A 6,218-nucleotide genomic window follows, 5' to 3' on the forward strand; every position below is an offset into this window, starting at 1 on the left:
GGGAAAGGCCCAGCTGGAGGGGTGCTGGGATTGCAAAATGGTTCCCAGTCTCTGCTGTACCCACTCTTGTTATTCAGCCCCTGGAGCGGGCTAGAGGTGAGGACACAGCTGATTTCTTTGTGGGGTTGGCCCTCAGTCGAGTTAACCATTCTGATGGATGGGCAGTCTCAGGCAGTAGGACTGGCTTCCTGGGTGTGAGACCTGTGTAGTCACAACAGGTCCTATGCTCAGAAGGGTTCACACCTGGTTTAACGTTCTGTGGTCACTGTCTTGAAATTCTGAGTAATGTCAGAATGGGCCCCGCATTTTCATTTTGCGCTGAGCTCCGCAAATTCTGTAGCTGGTCATGGGTGGCGGTCTCAACCAGAGAGTAAGACTAGAGGCATCAGGGAGGAAAGGGATTTTGGTTATAGCTCCTATGTCAAGTGAGCTATCAGCTTTGTCTCCTGAAACCCTGGGAACTGCCAGGGAGGAAGGATGGCTGAAATTCACCAGCTACAAGTCAATCCACTCAACTCCTGGCTTCTTGGAAACTTCTTTGATGAAGTCTTGTTAGGTGTAAAGATTAGGATAGTGGGTAGAATGAGGGAGAATTTTTTCCCTTTAAGGATGTCATTTCTCAACAAGCATGTCCTGAAAGCCCAGGCCAGTCTGAGTCTATACATTCAGACGGAATTTCTAACGAGGCCCAGGTATGGTCAGTGAGATTACAGCTTTTCTAGAGTGCTGGCCCTACCTTAACCTCTTGCAATCCCCACCCAGCACTTGGCATAAGATAAGTGCCCTCAATATTTGTTGTTGACAATGACAGAACTGGCAATGAATGCAGGCTTCATCTTTATGTCCTCTGGGTACCCACAAAGCTAGGGCTGCCTATCACCCAGAGAGACCCCTCCTGGTGAAATTGCAACTGCTTACTCTCCAAATTGCCTTCCTCAACACAGGCAGGCAGTCAACCCCAAACAAACCAAACCAATCCCCCAAAGATACTTACTGCCCCTAACTGTATTGGTTAGCTGCTGTTACTACCACAATGCTGTGCAACAAACCACCCCCAAACTCAGGGACTTAAAACAACAATCGCTTTTTCTCATGAATCTATCAGTGAGCTTGTCTGATCTAGGTTTGGCTTGTCTGGGAGGCTCTGCTTCAAGCTGTAGGTCCAGCTGGACTTACCTGAGGAGCTCCATTCCAAACGTGTTCACTTTGGGCCCAGAATAAAAGGCAGCACTACTCAGGGGAATCTCCTCCCAGAGCTTTAGCAAAACTGCAAGAGGACAAGTGGAAATACTGAAGGCCTAAGGCCTAGCCTGAGAACTGTATACTGTTACATCTGTCCACACTCCATTGGCCAAAGCAAGATACATGGCCAAACTCAAAGTCAAGAGGCAGGGAAGTAGCCTCTGCCAATTTGAGGTTAAGGCAAGGATGTGACTCTGGAGATGAAGAACTGGGCTTGATAATTCAATTTACCATACTAACTCTGTTGTCTAACACACTCTTTCTGTAATCCAGTCATAAGATGGGGCCATTGTTTCTTGTGCATGTAGCATCAACAAGATGTCAGCCAACCACGTGCTGAGCAAACATCAAATGGAATTAAATGGAAACATACACCCCATTGTCTAAAATTCTCAGATTTTATCATGTAAGCCAGTTCATTAAAAATTTCCTAGAGAATATATGAAAACTCAGATGTCCTATTCCAAGACAGCATGACAAGGAGGTCTGGGCTCCAGGAATCTACATTGTATAAGCCCCTCAGGTGAAACAGGGCCTATGTTTGAGATAAACTGTCTTAGTCCTTAGCTATGCCATTAGGTTAATGATACTAAAATGCTAGCAAATTTGGGCGGATCTGTTGAAATTCTTAGTGATGAGTATTTAGTAAATTTCTACACAAATGAATTATTTTTCTCATCTCCCTCATCCTCTAAATTTCTGCATGAAGTGAGGTCTTGGCCATGTCACTCACTACCAGTTTTGCCAGTAGCTTCCCGTCTCTAGATACTTGCTCAGTGAGTATATCTTAATGTCATCTTTAGAATCTGAAAATGAGCTTCTTGTGATTGTGCATAACTATAAAAGGTATCGATCACTTTTGCTCATTCAGCAAACTCCTTCTTTTGCTACTTTACTCAGCTTTTTTTCCAGTAATTATACCTCCCCTTCTTTCAATCAATGGGCTTACATCACAGCTGATCCCAACACCCATAGGCTACCCCTGGTTCCAAGGGGAGGCATACGAAGTCACAATGATTATTGTGAAGAGCCCTGTATCCCAGTCTGGACCAGGTCTCTGTCTGTAGTTTGCTAAGCTGGTAGGAAAAAAGTCTGGAGTTGCTGGTGCTCATCTTGGCCACCACAGTAGCTACAGCCTGCCTGAGAGTGAAGTCAATACCAAGGAAAGCAGAGGAATTTTGGCAACAACTCTGAGCACCTGAATCCAACTGCGCCTGGAGCTCTATCTCCTGGACCTTCCCACTATGTAAGCCAATGCATGTCCTGTGTTGTTTAAGCTACTTTGAGTTTGATTTCTTTCACTTGCAACTGAAAGAGTCCTGACTGACGCAACATAGTCTGCTATTGAGACCAATAAGACCACAAGCAAATGAGACCGAGCAGAGCTTAACAAAGCTCAGAATTCACTCAGCTAGTCACACACACACACACACATTTATTCTGGTAACCAGACCAGACTTGGGGACCAAACTTCATTAGTAGTTCTTGAGGCAATTGTGAAGCAGAATAGATTGATTGAAAAATGAATACAGCTATTAAATATACCTGTGTGTTCTAAGCAAGGCCTAATTTCCTTATTTAAAATTATTCCATCTTATTTACATCTGCCACAACAGTCACATTTTCTGTCTCCCAACTCCCACTAGTATTTTCAGTGGCTTCTTCCCAGGTATTGCATAGAAGGATCGCTCTAGAATCATTTCTTTTTTTCACTTTGGCTATGATAAAAGGACAGAAGCCTAACTTTGGATGGCAGGAAATAATGCATCACTTTGAACATGTTGTCTTTTTATTATAAATGTGATGATATGGCTAGGTAGGACGGTTTCAAAGAGACAGGATGTTACCTTAAACATTTACAAAGCTGTGGTTAAAACAGTCTCCTTAAACTACCTTTTCAACCCATGGAGCTTATATAAATATTTGGCTGCTGGTGACAGGCCTAATAAATCTGTTTAGAATGCTGCAGCAATATTTACTTACACAGGAAAGGCATAAGCCCACTTTGGCCAATAATTTTAAGAAGGAGAGATGCTACTTTTTAGCACCTTGCATAAATATTTGCAAGACCTACAAATCCAAGATAACCCTGCCTCTTCCCTAAAGCTATTTACGGCTTCCTACCATGTTCCACCTAAATACCCCTTTTAAATGTCTCTCAGTTCAGTTGGAAAAGCTTGACATTTACTTGAGATGTATTGGAAGACATCAACTGATTCTGGGTTGTAATGGAGGAATTCTTATATTTCCTAACGGCCCGAAGTTCTGCAAGACACTTTCAGGCTGGAGGAAGAGGAACTTCTTCTGCCTCTAAAGCTTCTTTTACCTCTAAACCTTATGAAGCAGAACATGAACATTTGGGGAATACATCTCATTCTGTCTGACCAGGAAATAAAGCATGCTCTCCTTGTTCGACCTTCCACATTATGGGGATTATAGAAAACGCTTGAAACAAAAGTCGAAAGGATGGTGGCTCGCCAGGGCACTATTTTCCCTGGAGAAACCCAGATGGTAACCCAAGTTGTTTGAGCAATCAAAGCTGTTGTGAGAACTGTAAAGAATTCTGGTCTTTATGAAATAGAACAAGATGCCATCTGACATCTCTCTGGCTCTTCTCAAGAGCTGAGTCTCTTCTCGATTTCAAGAGATAAATCCCCAAGGGGAAAGACACCAACAGTGGCAAACATCTCTTTATGAAGGTCAAACAACAAAACCTCTTGATTGCCCAGTGTACCCCTGTACTGTTTTCTTCCATGGTCGAGTTTTTCAAAAACTTTAAGAGGTATTTCCTGTTTACTACATGGTGGAGAAACAGGCTGTAGGAAACTCATCCTCGGCACAAATACCAGAGAATCCCCCAATTTTTCATTTGCATATGACGGTTATGTTATCAGGTTTAATTTCCAGTGAGTATTAATTAAGCAAGTGGTCCCAATTTATAAGAAAAAAGAGTGATTGACTTATAAAAATAGTATTTCAAGGTATCAAGTAAAAACTGCTTTTTTTCCAGACTTACATAATGAGGCCTGGTCTGAACATTCCTGAGGGAAGAAAACAAAAGAACTTTTCTTTGGTCTTTGCATTATCTAGGGGTGGAAGAAAAGACTGCGAAGATAACTTTGATGTTCTGAGGAGGATGGGAGATGATTTGGTATGTATCCCTTTTTAGTATGTGAATTTATACCAGATGGTCCTTTTAAAATAGGCCCCATTCTAAACCATTTTGCATTAAGTGGGCTGTACAGAAAGCCCTCATTTCCTCTCTGATAGTAGCTGGTGTGACATCAGCCTCTTAGGAGTGGCAGGGCTGCTGTGCTTGCTTCTGCTGCCAGCCTGTAGGAACTCGCCTGTCAATGCAATGCCACCTGCTAATATCAGACTGCCGAAAATAGCTCTAGGAAGAGAAGTCCTAGGTAGTGAGGGCCGTTTGGGTCACAACATTTCCTTCTGTCTCTGGAATGGTGGATGATAATAGTACTTTCTTGATGGGTTTCATTTATTCCTGGGGGAAGAGGGAAAGTCTTCACAGGGGATTTAAGGGTTGGATTAGTCAGGATGGGCTAGGTGCTTTAACAAGCATCCCCAGACATGGCACTAGGCTCTGGGGACACAAAGTAAACAGAACAAAGTCCTTGCCCTCACAGAGCTTCCATCTGAGTGTAGCTCTCAGGGTTACACTGATGGTCTAAAGTGAATAACCCCTTCCATCAAATATTGGCTCTGGACTTTTTCTACATCACTGTCACTCTCCATAAGGAATGGGCCTGGATGAATGGGTGCTGTTTACATACAGGAAGGAAGTCAAAGAGAAGCAAAGAACTCAATCAGCTCTGTTGCCTACCAGCTAGAAGAAATGCCTTCCAGTTCCTCTCACCTGATGCTCCTTCAAACATTTCAGCCTCTCTTGTGGTTTTCAATCCTGGATGCACACTAAAATTGATGGGGAGCTTTAAAAATACTGGAGACTATGATTTAGTTGGTCTGGGAATGGGTTCTGGGAACAAGATGGGTTTGTTTTCTTAACGTTCTGTATGAGTCTGATGGGCAGCCATGGTTAATAACCATGGAGTTCGTACCCTTCTTGGGTTGGTGGCAGTAGAGAAACCAGTTTTTATTATAGTGGATGCAAAGCATTAAGCTAAAATGCCCCCAGAGGTTAGGGACCTGGAAACATAATTTTGAACATTTTGCACTATAGGCCTGTCTCTCTCTGCACAACTGAGCATTGAGCATCTTCTACATGCCAAGCATGTGATGACAGGTTATGGAGAAATCAAATTAATAAGCTACAATCTCATTCTTGACCTCTAGTTACTCACAGTACACTTGGACAGAGGTAATACAAGTAAACCTATAATTACTGTCTAATGAGAGACATGAAACACAAGGACAGGAATATTTTTTTCAGACTTGTTCACTGATGTGTCCATGGTACCTACACTGTACCTGACACAAAGTGGCGCTCAATAAGTATTTGTTGAATGAATAAATTTGAATGGCTGTGGATGATATCACAACGGTTGATATCTTTATTAAGTACATTGTAAATATAGGCAACAAACAGACAAATAGTTAAAAATAGACAACTATATAAAGACTCAAACAGATAATTAACCAAATTGAAAATGTGAGTAAATAATCACATGGAGAAAGCTGTAACTTAATTAGTAATCAAGCCAAAGTAAATTAAAATATAAAGTTCAATCTTTTAAAAATTAAGTTAAAGATAGTATAAATGATTAAGGAGAGGATGCAGTAATATAAGCATTCTTAAACTTTGCTCTTGGCACTGTAAGTTAGTACAGCTCTTTCTAGAAAGCACTTTGGAAATAACTATAAGGCCAATGAAAATATTCACACCAGTAAACCCATTTCTGAGAATCTATCCTAGGTAAAAAATATGAAAAGCTGTATTTGTGGAGATATCCACCATATTATTATCTATAATAAAAATGACCATGGTCAAATGCCTCAAC

The 6,218-nt window shown here is 41.7% G+C and overlaps 1 long non-coding RNA gene across 1 annotated transcript; it reads left to right on the forward strand.

Annotated features, from left to right (window-relative positions):
• Positions 1 to 2,301: 2,301 nt before the first annotated feature.
• LOC111772910 (uncharacterized) lies at positions 2,302 to 5,198 on the forward strand. Its single transcript, XR_002807046.2, has 3 exons — positions 2,302 to 2,488; positions 4,253 to 4,393; positions 5,036 to 5,198. It is a non-coding gene; the product is annotated as an uncharacterized lncRNA (long non-coding RNA).
• Positions 5,199 to 6,218: the final 1,020 nt, after the last annotated feature.

This window comes from Equus caballus, chromosome 3, assembly GCF_041296265.1.
Source record: "Equus caballus isolate H_3958 breed thoroughbred chromosome 3, TB-T2T, whole genome shotgun sequence".
Taxonomy (NCBI): Eukaryota; Metazoa; Chordata; class Mammalia; order Perissodactyla; family Equidae; genus Equus; species Equus caballus.